Consider the following 12,919-nt stretch of genomic DNA (forward strand, 5'->3'; position numbering starts at 1 on the left):
ACTTGTGTTGTCCTGTGATTGCCCTTCCTTTAGTTCCTTATGACTCATGGGCCAAAAAAATCATCCACTGTCAATAAAGACAAACTTGTAATTTTCAAGATTACTTGACTTTTCTGCTTAACCTGGGAAGTTTTCATGGGTACCTTTCTATTCACCCTGTTTAGGGTTTGCCCCAAACCCTTGGTCTTAGCCACCATTCTCTTTCAATTGCTCCTCAGTTGAAATTTTTAGAATACCAACATTTACACAATGTAAAATATGCTGAAGTGAAAACACAGATTCTCCTACAAGCAACCAGTTGGTTAAAAAAAAAAAATAACAGTGGGTGACATTAATTTTAGTAATATATTTTTATTTAACCCAATATATGAAAAATATTAGTGTCAACATATACTCAATATAAAAATTAATGAGATATTTTACACTCTTAAAAATAATGTCTTTAAATGCCAGTGTATTCACAGCACTTCCCTTTTTAATAGTCTTTGAAATCCAATGCATATTTACAGTACTTTCCAAACCAAACTAGGCACGTTTCAAGTGCTCAACAGCCATGTGTTGTTAGTGGCCAACATATTGGATGGCATACTCTTGGAGCATTGATTGAAGATATTCTTTCATACCTTCCAAATAAGACCCTCTTAAATCCCACTTATCCCAAGATACCTTCCAAGATTTCCTTTGTCAAAATTTATCTCCACCCCCTCACAGTACTTAGAAAATTCCTCTTATTGAAAACTTAGCCTTACTTGTGTTCAAATATTTATGTCTTTATCTGTCTCAGAGATTATGGGCTCATAAAAGGAACATATTATCCTTTGCTCAACTTTGAGCAATAGCATAAAAGCATGGAAGAAAATTGGATTTTGACCAATAACGGACTCAGGTTTAAATGCTACTGCTAGGACCATGCAGTTATGGTAGCCATACAACTCCAGCCCATTTTCTGAACCTCAGTTTTCTCACCTACAAAATAAGGCAATACCTCTATTACAGAGTAAATGAGCATTAAGTAAGGTAAGCCTAACAGTTGGGTTTCAGTAAATAATTTATTATTATATTGAATGTAAAAGGGTGATTTACTATATTAAATAGGCACATAGATTATAAATGTACTCTTATTTCAGAAACATTAAAATTTGGGGGTGCAGATATTTCCAATGGGAATGTAGAATGATACATCCACTTTAGAAAACACTTTGGTAATTTCAGAAAAGTTTAAACCTGGAGCTATAATATGACCCAGCAAGCTTACTCCTAGGTATACACCTAAAAGAACTGAAACATATATCCACACAAAGCTTGTACATGAATGTGCATAGCAGCATGATTCATAATAGTCAAAAAGTGGAAACAATCCAAATGTCTGTCATCTAATGAAAAAATAAAATGTGGAATAGCCATAATAGAATATTATTTAGCAATAAGAAGAAATGAAGTACCGATGCACAGTACAAGATAAATGAACCTCAAAAAATTATGTGAACAAAGGAAGCCAGTCACACACACACAAACTATATATTACGTGATTCCCTATAAGAAGTGCCCAGAATAGACAAATCTAAAGAGACAAAGTGGATTAGTGGTTGCCTGTGCTGCAGTGGTGGGGGCGAGGAGACACTGCTAATGGGTACAGTTTCTTTTGGGGTCTCTTTCTTTAGAACATGATAAGATGTTCTAAAATGAGATTGTGGTGATGATTGCACAACTAGGTAAATATCCTTAAAAAACCATTGAACGGTACACATTAAATGGATAAACTTTATAGTGTGTTGATTATATTTCATTAAAGCTGTTAAAATTGGGGGAAATGGTGTTAGAATTAAGTAAATGTATATGTATTTGTTTACTTTAAACAAGTTCCTCTAAGCAAGCAATAATGACAAAAATTAATCGAAATAAAATTCTTGGTCCTAAAATGTATGGAATTTTTCTCTCTCTGATTTTCACACAGTGGCTCACGCCTGTAATCCCAGCAGTTTGGGAAGCTGAGGCTGGTGAATCATGAAGTCAGGAGTTTGATACCAGCCTAGCCAACGTGGTGAAACCCTGTTTCTATTAAAAATACAAAATTTAGCTGGACATAGTGGCACATGCCTAATCCTAGCTACTCGGGGATGCTGAGGCAGGAGAATCTCTTGAAACTAAAAGGCGGAGGTTGCAGTGAGCCAAAATCGCCTCACTGCACTCCAGCCTGAGCGAAAGAGTGAAACTCTATCTCAAAATAAAAAAAGAGAGAAAAAAATATATCCCCCCCCCATGCTCCCCAACAAAGAGATGGCTCTCTTTCTCTTTAGGGAGCCAGACACAGCCCTCGAAATATTGAACCCAGGGGAGAAATTAAAGACCCCAGTTAGCCTGGGCCTTTCATTCCTTCTACCTTAATTCCTCCCTGGATCAGCCCCTGTCTGCACCACTCACTACGCCGAGTGGTCTCCTGTGGCATTGTCTCCCCCTGACCGTTCTGTAAGCTCTTGGAGTGCAGGAATTGTGTCCATCTTGTTCACAGCCGTTTCACAGTTCCCAACATATAGTAGGTGCTCAGGAAACCTGTTGGGCAGGACAGCTCTGGCCCCTCCAGCACTGGAGAGGAGTAGCTGCAGCACACTCAGCTGTGTGTGTTTTCCTTCTTGAGTTCCCAAGTTGGGCCAAGTGCCAGTGATCTCTCTGCCTATGCTGCTGTGCTGATGGGACTGCATTCCCCTGGCCCCCTTGCTAGTTACCATGTCACAACCAGAATCAAGGGAAGAGCATGCTTGAAACATATATTAATAGCAAGAGTAAGTTCAACCCACCTTCCATGGGGAAGGAACCTTTTTTTCCCAATCCCATTTAAAAAAAAAAAAGGCAAAAGTGATTCATGGGGCTGGATATTCAGTTTAAAATGCATTTGGGGTGGTGGAGTCCTTTAACAGAATAAGAGAAGGCACATATGGGACTTGGGTTTCTCATGAGAGCTGGGCTAAATAGAAAGTTCTTTCTGTCTGGGCATCGAAAAACTTGTTTGATTTGGAAATCCGCCTGAAAATATCAAGTAGCAGAGACCCCTGCTGATCTCACAAGTGGTATGACAGTCTGTTTCCAAATTAAATCCCATTAGGGTTTCTGAAGTGCATCTTTGCTGTCTTGATTGTATCTTTGCTCCCTCCACAAGGCCAGCTGAAGGGGGTTTGCTGACGGCAGCCCCATCTCTGCAGCCTGCTCCTCAGCTCTGTGGTGGATGAGCAGGACAAACCCCGGGAGCACCCATTTGTAGATTCCCAGAGACTTCACCATCCTGCCCCGCCTTGTGCACCCAGCCTTTCCTCCTCAGGGTAACTGTTGCGAGGGGCTCTGCCCTCCCCACCAGCGGATTCCATGCCACACATTTGCCAGGTCTGAATTTGCATTTCTGAATCAAAATTTGGATCTAACTTGTATACTTTTTACCTGGGTAACTGTTTTTTAATAGTTAGCATTCTTTTTTCTTTGGAGATGGATTTGCTCTGTCACCTAGTCTGGAGTGCAATGTCACGATCTCAGCTCACTGCAACTTCTGCCTCCCAGGTTCAATCGATTCTCTTGCCTCAGCCTCCTGAGTAGCTGGTACTACAGGCGCATGCCACCATGCTCGGCTAATTTTTGTGTTTATAGTAGAGACAGGGTTTCGTCATGTTGACCAGGCTGGTCTTGAACTCCTGACCTCAGGTGATCTGCCCACCTCAGCTTCCCAAAGTATTGGGATTACAGGCATGAGCCACCATGCCTGGCTGGAATACTTTTACTCTAGAAAACTGCCCTACAAAACATATTTTTTAAAAAAAACTTTTGACTAGTTAGAATTAACTGTAATTATTTCTAGCTCTTATCGCATTTTTCCTGCTATAATGCATACAGAGAATGAATTCAGGATTCAGATTCACTCCAGGATGATAAAGTCAGTTCTTTATTGGAAGTTCACAGCAGAGGTCAATAAGGGTTGGAATTTACCTAAAGAGCCTTTGGCTGTAGAGTATCTTATATTGGCATGTCATTAAAAAACCTTGGAACATGAATCATGTTAACAAAAATTTGCATTTTTGTAAATATGCAAGTTGAAAATTGGAGAAGGTCAATAATCTTGCCTCCTAAAAAAGACTAGGTAAAATGTAAATATATGGGAGCAACACATTTTATATAAAGTTGACTTCCAGCTTTGCATAACAGATTTAGATTTATAATGTATTTCCACTTGCTGATTTTTTTGGCAGAATCATCTCTAGCTAATAAATATGTAGTATGTTTGAGAATAGACACTGGACCCAGACACATGACTTGTGTTATCAGTTACTACACATGAATGTTATTCCAAGGGCAGTATTTTTGGGAAAACAGGCAGAGCTTTAGGGTTCTGGATATACGGCAAACACAAATAATGATAGTTATTTGTTAATTAGCATAGGATCTTAGACTCTTGAAGTTCACTCTCTCAAGATTCTAATTTTGGCCACAGTTGAAAAGCAGAGAGATAGACTAATCAGTTAGTTATAAATTAACAATGCCAACACCCAAAGTGAGTTATGTTCTGGGATCACAAAAGACATTTCATAAAAGAGTAGGGGTAGATTAAAACTTCCAAATATTACTTAAAACTCCAAGACTTTGAGTTGTATTGTCATTCTTATCGGTGGTTGTAGGAACTTAAAACATTCAGTGGACATTTCGAAGCCCTTCAAATTTTCCAGCTGGATTTATTTACTTGTTCTTTAAGGATTAATTTGAATATTCTCTTGTCCTGTTGATCAGAGGTGACACTGGCATATCCACTCTGAAGGGCAGTTTGGTGTTGTGTATGAACATTTCAAAAGCACAGGCAATTCCATGACATAAGATCTACCTTTAAGAAGCACTCCTGGCTGGGTGCAGTGGCTCATGCCTGTAATCCCAGCACTTTGGGAGGCCAACGTGGGCAAATCACTTGAGGCCAGAAGTTGGAGACCAGCTTGACCAACATGGCAAGACCCTGTCTCTACTAAAAATACAAAAATTAGCCAGGCATGGTGGCACATGCCTGTAATCTCAGCTACTCAGGAGGCTGAAGCTCAAAAATCGCTTGAACCTGGGAGACAAAGGTTGCAGTAAGCTGAGATCGCACCACCATACTTCAGTCTCAGTGACAGAGTGAGACCCTGTCTCAAAAAAAAAAAAGAAAGAAAGAAAGAAAGAAAAGGAGCACTCCCACATGTGGACGAGTATTTATGCTTAACTGGGTTTCTCAGCCTCAGCACCGTTGATACTTGGGGCCAGACAGTTCTTTGCTTTGGGAGACTGTCCTGTGCATTGCCAGATGTTTAGCAGCAACCCTGGCCTCTATTTAGTAAGTGCCAATTACCCCTCTAAGTTGGGCCAGAGTGTTTCTTTGCCAAATAGCATCCCGTTGAGAACAACTGATGTACAGTAATGTCCTCTGTCGCACTTTTTTTTCCTTGTAATTTCAGAAAAACTGTAAGTAGCTTAAATACCCATTGTTTGGAACAGACTCATTCAATAGAAATATAATGTTAGCCACATCAGTAATTTCATGTTTTCTAATCATTGCATTAAAAAGGTAAAAATAGCTGGGTGCGGTGACTCATGCCTCTAATCCCAGCACTTTGGGAGACCAAGGCAGGTAGATCACTTGAGGCAGGAAGTTTGAGGCCAGCCCGGCCAACATGGTGAAATCCTGTCTCTCCTAAAAATGCAAAAATTAGCCAGGCATGGCGGTGCGTGCCTGTAATCCCAGCTACTTGGGAGGCTGAAGCATAAGAAGCACTTGAACCCGTGAAGCACAGGTTGCAGTGAGCTGAGATTGCACCATGGCACTCCAGCCTGGGCAAGAGAGTGAGACTATCTCAAAAATAAAAAAAATAAAAAGGTAAAAAGAAACAAGTGAAATTGATTTTTATATTATATTTTATTTGACCCAATATACGAAACCTATTAACTGCCTCAAGATAGAATCAATATAAAACATTATTGAGGCATTTTACATTCTTTCCCCCCAGTGTTAAGTTTTCAAAATCTGCTCTGTATTTTACACTTCTGGCACATGGCAGTTGAAACCAGTCTTGTTCAAATACTCAATAATGACATTTAGCTGGTGACTGCTATACTGGACAGCAGAGATTTACAGGAATGGCATTTTATTTTACTTTTATTTATTTATTTTTTAATTGTATTTTAGGTTTTGGGGTACATGTGCAGATCATGCAAGATAGTTGCATGGCAGTGTGTTTTGCTGCCATCTTCCCCTTCACCCACATTTGGCATTTCTCCCCAGGCTATCCCTCCCCCTTCCCCACCCCGCTGTCCTTCCCCTATTCCCCCAAGTAGACCCCAGTGTAGTACTCCCTTCCCTGTGTCCATGTGTTCTCTTTTTTCATCACCCACCTATGAGCGAGAATATGCGGTATTTCATTTTCTGTTCTTCTGTCAGTTTGCTGAGAATGATGTTCTCCAAATTCATCCATGTACCTACAAAGGACACAAACTCATCCTTTTTTATTGTTGCATAATATTCCATGGTGTATATGTGCCACATTTTCGCAATCCAGTCTATCGTGGATGGGCATTTGGGTTGGTTCCAGGTCTTTGCTGTTGTAAACAGTGCTGCAATGAACATTCGTGTACATGTGTCCTTATAGTAGAACGATTTATAGTTTTTTGGATATATACTCAGTAATGGGATTGCTGGGTCAAATGGAATTTCTATCGCTAAGGCCTTGAGGAATCGCCACACTGTCTTCCACAATGGTTGAACCAATTTACACACCCACCAACAGTGTAAAAGTGTTCCTATTCCTCCACATCCTCTCCAGCATCTGTTGTCTCCAGACTTTTTAATGATCGCTATACTAACTGGCATGAGATGGTATCTCAATGTGGTTTTGATTTTCATCTCTCTGATGACCAGTGATGATGAGCATTTTTTCATGTTTGTTGGCCTCATGTATGTCTTCTTTGGAAAAGTATCTGTTCATATCCTTTGCCCATTTTTGAATGGGCTTGTTTGTTTTTTTCCTGTAAATCTGTTTGAGTTCTTTGTAAATTCTGGATATCAGCCCTTTGTCAGATGGGAACACTGCAAAAATTTTTTCCCATTCTGTTGGTAGCTGATTCACTCTAGTGACTGTTTCTTTTGCCGTGCAGAAGCTGTGGAGTTTGATTAGGTCCCATTTGTCTATTTTGGCTTTTGTTGCCAATGCTTTTGGTGTTTTGTTCATGAAGTCCTTGCCTACTCCTATGTCCTGAATGGTTTTGCCTACATTTTCTTCTAGGGTTTTTATGGTGCCAGGTTTGATATTTAAGTCTTTAATCCATCTGGAGTTAATTTTAGTGTGAGGTGTCAGGAAGGGGTCCAGTTTCTGCTTTCTGCACATGGCTAGCCAGTTTTCCCAACACCATTTATTAAACAGGGAGTCCTTTCCCCATTGCTTGTTTTTGTCAGGTTTATCAAAGATTGTATGGTTGTAGATATGCTGTGTTGCCTCTGATGCCTCTGTTCTGTTCCATTAGTCTATATCTCTGTTTTGGTACCAGTACCATGCTGTTTTGATTACTGTAGCCTTGTAATATAGTTTGAAGTCCAGTAGTGTGATGCCTCCTGCTGTGTTCTCTTTGCTTAGAATTGACTTGGCTATGCGGGCTCCTTTGGTTCCATATGAAGTTCATGGTGGTTTTTTCCAGTTCTGTGAAGAAAGTCAATGGTAGCTTGATGGGAATAGCGTTGATTCTGTAAATTACTTTGGGCAGTATAGCCATTTTCACGATATTGATTCTTCCTAACCATGAACATGGAATGTTTCTCCATCTGTTTGTGTCCTCTCTTATTTCATTGAGCAGTGGTTTGTAGTTTTCCTTGAAGAGATCTCTTACGTTCCTTGTAAGTTGTATTCCTAGGTATTTCATTCTCTTTGTAGCAATTGTGAATGGCAGTTCGTTCTTGATTTGGCTCTCTTTAAGTCTGTTATTGGTGTATAGGAATGCTTGTGATTTTTGCACATTGATTTTATATCCTGAGACTTTGCTGAAGTTGCTTATCAGTTTCAGGAGTTTTTGGGCTGAGGCGATGGGGTCTTCTAGGTATACTATCATGTCGTCTGCAAATAGAGACAATTTGGCTTCCTCCTTTCCTATTCGAATACCCTTTATTTCTTTTTCTTGCCTGATTGCTCTGGCTAGAACTTCTGGTACTATATTGAATAGGAGTGGTGAAAGAGGGCATCCTTGTCTAGTGCGAGATTTCAAAGGGAATACTTCCAGTTTTTGCCCATTTAATATGATATTGGCTGTTGGTTTGTCGTAAATAGCTTTTATTACTTTGAGATATGTTCCATCAATACCGAGTTTATTGAGGGTTTTAAGCATAAAGGGCTGTTGAATTTTGTCAAATGCCTTCTCTGCATCAATTGAGATAATCATGTGGTTTTTGTTTTTGGTTCTGTTTATGTGGTGAATTACATTTATGGACTTCCCTATGTTGAATCAGCCTTGCATCCCTGGGATGAATCCTACTTGATCATGATGGATAAGTTTTTTGATGTGCTGTTGCAATCGGCTTGCCAGTATTTTATTGAAGATTTTTACATCTATGTTCATCATGGATATTGGCCTGAAGTTTTCTTTTCTTGTTGAGTCTCTGCCGGGTTTTGGTATCAGGATGATGTTGGTCTCATAAAATGATTTGGGAGGATTACCTCTTTTTGGATTATTTGGAATAGTTTCAGAAGGAATGGTACCAGCTCCTCTTTGTGTGTCTGGTAGAATTCGGCTGTGAACCCATCTGGACCTGGGCTTTTTTTGTCTGGTAGGCTCTTAATTGCTGCCTCGACTTCAGACCTTGTTATTGGTCTATTCATGGTTTTGGCTTCCTCCTGGTTTAGGCTTGGGAGGACACAGGAGTCCAGGAATTGATCCATTTCTTCCAGGTTTACTAGTTTATGTGTATAGAGTTGTCTGTAATATTCTCTGATGATGGTTTGAATTTCTATGGAATCTGTGGTGATTTCTCCTTTATCATTTTTTATTGCATCTATTTGGTTGTTCTCTCTTTTCTTTTTTATCAATCTGGCTAGTGGTCTGTCTATTTTGTTGATCTTTTCAAAAAACCAGCTCTTGGATTTATTGATTTTTTGAAGGGTTTTTCGTGTCTCTATCTCCTTCAGTTCTGCTCTGATCTTCATTATTTCTTGCCTTCTGATAGGTTTTGAGTTTTTTTGATCTTGCTCCTCTAGCTCTTTCAATTTTGACGATAGGGTGTCAATTTTGGATCTCTCTACTCTTCTCATATGGGCACTTAGTGCTATATATTTTCCTCTGGAGACTGCTTTAAATGAGTCCCAGAGATTCTGGTATGTTGTGTCTTCATTCTCGTTGGTTTCAAAGAACTTCTTTATTTCTGCCTTCATTTCATTCTTTATCCATTCAACATTCAAGAGCCAGTTGTTCAGTTTCCATGCAGCTGTGCAGTTCTGAGTTAGTTTCTGAATTCTGAGTTCTAACTTGATTGCACTATGGTCTGAGAGACTGTTATGATGTCAGTTGCTTTGCATTTGCTGAGGAGTGCTTTACTTCCAATTATGTGGTCAATTTTAGAGTAGGAGTGATGTGGTGCTGAGAAGTATGTATATTCTGTGGATTTGGGGTGGAGAGTTCTGTAAATGTCTATCAGGTTTGCTTGTTCCAGGTCTGAGTTCAAGTCCTGGATTTCCTTGTTAATTTTCTGTCTAGTTGATCTGTCTAATATTGACAGTGGAGTGTTAAAGTCTCCCACTATTATTGTGTGGGAGTCTAAGTCTCTTTGTAGATTGTTAAGAACTTGCCTTATATATCTGGGTGCTCCTGTATAGGGTCCATATATATTTAGGTTCGTTAGCTTTTCTTATTGTATCGATCCTTTTACCATTATGTAATGTCCTTCTTTGTCTCTTTTGATCTTTGTTGCTTTAAAGTCTATTTTATCAGAGATGAGAATTGCAACTCCTAATTTTTTTTTTTTTTTTGCTCTCCATTTGCTTGGTAAATCTTCCTCCATCCCTTTATTTTGAGCCTTTGTGTATCCTTACATGTGAGATGGGTTTCCTGAATACAGCACACTGATGGGTTTGGCTTTTTATCCAATTCCCCAGTCTGTGTCTTTTGATTGGTGCATTTAGCCCATTTACATTTAGGGCTAATATTGTTATGTTTGAATTTGATACTGCCATTTTGATGCTAGCTGGCTGTTTTGCCCGTTAGTTGTGCAGATGCTTCATTTTGTTGATCCTCTTTAGCATTTGGTATGTTTTTGGAATGGCTGGTACTGGTTGTTCCTTTCTATGTATAGTGCCTCTTTCAGGAGCTCTTGTAACACAGGTCTGGTGGTGACAAAATCTCTCAGCAATTGCTTGTTTGCAAAGGATTTTATTTTTCCTTCACTTATGAAGCTCAGTTTGGCTGGATATAAAATTCTGGGTTGAAAGTTCTTTTCTTTAAGGATGTTGAATATTGGCCCCCACTCTCTCATGGCTTGTAGAGTTTCTGCCGAGAAATCTGCTGTGAGTCTGATGGGCTTCCCTTTGTGGGTGACCTGACCTTTCTCTCTGGCTGCCCTTAGTATTTTCTCCTTCATTTCAACCCTGGTGAATCTGACGATTATGTTTCTTGGGGTTGCTCTTCTTGCGGAGTATCTTTGTGGTGTTCTTTGTATTTCCTGGACTTGAGTATTGGCCTGCCTTGCTAGGTTGAAGAAATTTTTCTGGATAATATCCTGAAGAGTATTTTCCACCTTGGATTCATTCTCTTCGTCACATTCTGGTACACCTATCAAGCGTAGATTAGGTCGCTTCACATAGTCCCACGTTTCTTGGCGACTTTGTTCATTCCTTTCTGTGTTTTTTTCTCTAATCTTTGCTTCTCATTTTATTTCTTTGAGTTGATCTTCGACTTCTGATATTCTTTCTTCTGCTTGGTCAATTCAGCTGTTGAAACTTCTGCACGCTTCGCAAAATTCTCGTGTTGTGTTTTTCAGCTTCTTCAATTCGTTTATATTCCTCTCTAAGTTGTCCATTCTTGTTATCATTTCCTCAAATCTTTTTTCAAGGTTCTTAGTTTCTTTGCATTGATTTAGAACATGTTCTTTTAGCTCATGGAAGTTTCTCATTACCCGCCTTCTGAGGTCTGATTCCGTCATTTCATCAGACTCATTCTCCGTCCAGTTTTGTTCCCTTGCTGGTGAGGAGTTTTGGACCTTTGCAGGAGGCAGGGTGTTCTGGTTTCGGGTGTTTTTCTCCTTTTTGCACTGGTTTCTTCCCGTCTTTGTGGATTTATCCACCTGTCTTTTGTGTAGTTGCTGATTTTTCAATTGGGTCTCTGAATGGAGGCCCAGATTGTTGATGCTGAAGTATTTCTGTTTCTTAGTTTTCCTTCTAACAGTCTAGCCCCTCTGCTGTAAGACTGCTGAGGTGCACTCCAGGCCCTGCTTGCCTGGGGAACTCCTGTAGCAGCTGCAGAACAGTGAGGGATGCTACCAGTTTCTTCTTCTGCTATCCTCTGCGTCTTCACTGACAGCTACAATCCTGAGTTGCTTTTACAGCGCCATCTTCCCCCTCATATTTGTATTTTTATATATTCACCAATATATCTGTGAATTCATATGTATGTAAATGAACAGAATGAGTCCTGGAAATACACGACTGGAAAGGAAGCAGGGCACTTGGCCAAAGAAGGATTTAATTGTAATATCTTAACTTTTTTTTATTTTTGAGACAGCTTCTTGTTTTGTCACCCAGGATAGAGTGCATTGGTGCCATGTCAACTCACTGCAATCTCTGCCTCTCCGGATCTATTGATTCTCCTGCCTCAGCCTCCTAAGTAGCTGGGATTACAGGCATGCACCACCATACCCAGCTGATATTTTTATTTTTAGTAGAGACAGGATTTTGCTATGTTGGCTAGACTGGTCTTGAACTCCTGATCTAAAGTGATCTGCCCACTTCTGCCTCCCAAAGGGAGGACTGGGCCCTCCAGTCATGAGCCACCAGCCATAATATTTTAACTTTTGAAATAAGAAGAAATGTATTCATATATAACTTGTATAATAAATGCTTTTAAAAAGAGAGCTCATTGGGTCTAACCATCCTGATAGTCTCTCGGTATCAATGGTTCTCATCCTGGGCAGTGCCTCAGAACCACTGAAGAAGCTTTTTAAGAGTCCTTTTTAAAATGTGCATAGTTGGAAACATGTTAACATTATTTTTAGAAATGAAATGTATTTGCATTTTCATATATGTGAATATTCACCAGGATATCTGTGAATGCATATGTATGTAAATGAATAGAATGGGTCCTGGAAGAATGCAATTGGACTGGAAGCAGGGCAGGTGGCCAAAGAAGGGTTTAATTGTAATATCTTAACTTTTTTTTTGAGACAGATTCTTGCTTCGTCACCCAGGCTGGAGTGCAGTGGTGCAATCTGGCCTGGCACTGCACTTCAGCCTGGGTGACGGAGAGATCCCCTGTCTCTTAAAAATAAGTTTGTTTGTTTGTTTTTTAATTGTCCTGCCTGGACTTTTCCCTAGACCAATTGAATCAAAACCTCTGGAGACTTCCATTTTAAGCTCTTTAGATGATTCAGAAGTGTGGTCAGGATTGAGAAACACAAATGTGGAGAAAGGGATGGACTGTATCCTTCCAGTAATGACCAGTGAACTCACAAAGAGAATTTGATAAGGATCCGATGGCAGGTACTTTGAGGCATATTGTCCGGTGAGAGTTTTCTGTTGTTGACTAAGGGAAGATCCATATTTTAAAGTTAAAATAGATCAAATGAGCTGAGGGATGGAGTCAACATCTTTTTGCTAAAAAGGTGTACCAGACAATACATCCTAATCCATTGCCATCCAACCTTATGACAAGTTTAGTCAAGCGAGCCTGTAAAAGT

The 12,919-nt window shown here is 39.8% G+C and overlaps 1 protein-coding gene across 1 annotated transcript in view; it reads left to right on the forward strand.

Annotated features, from left to right (window-relative positions):
* Positions 1-12,919, forward strand: part of GNA14 (G protein subunit alpha 14) — a 224,295-nt gene that overhangs the window by 70,388 nt on the left and 140,988 nt on the right. The gene's annotated exons all lie outside the window — the stretch shown is intronic.

Source organism: Callithrix jacchus, chromosome 1 (genome assembly GCF_049354715.1).
Source record: "Callithrix jacchus isolate 240 chromosome 1, calJac240_pri, whole genome shotgun sequence".
NCBI lineage: Eukaryota > Metazoa > Chordata > Mammalia > Primates > Cebidae > Callithrix > Callithrix jacchus.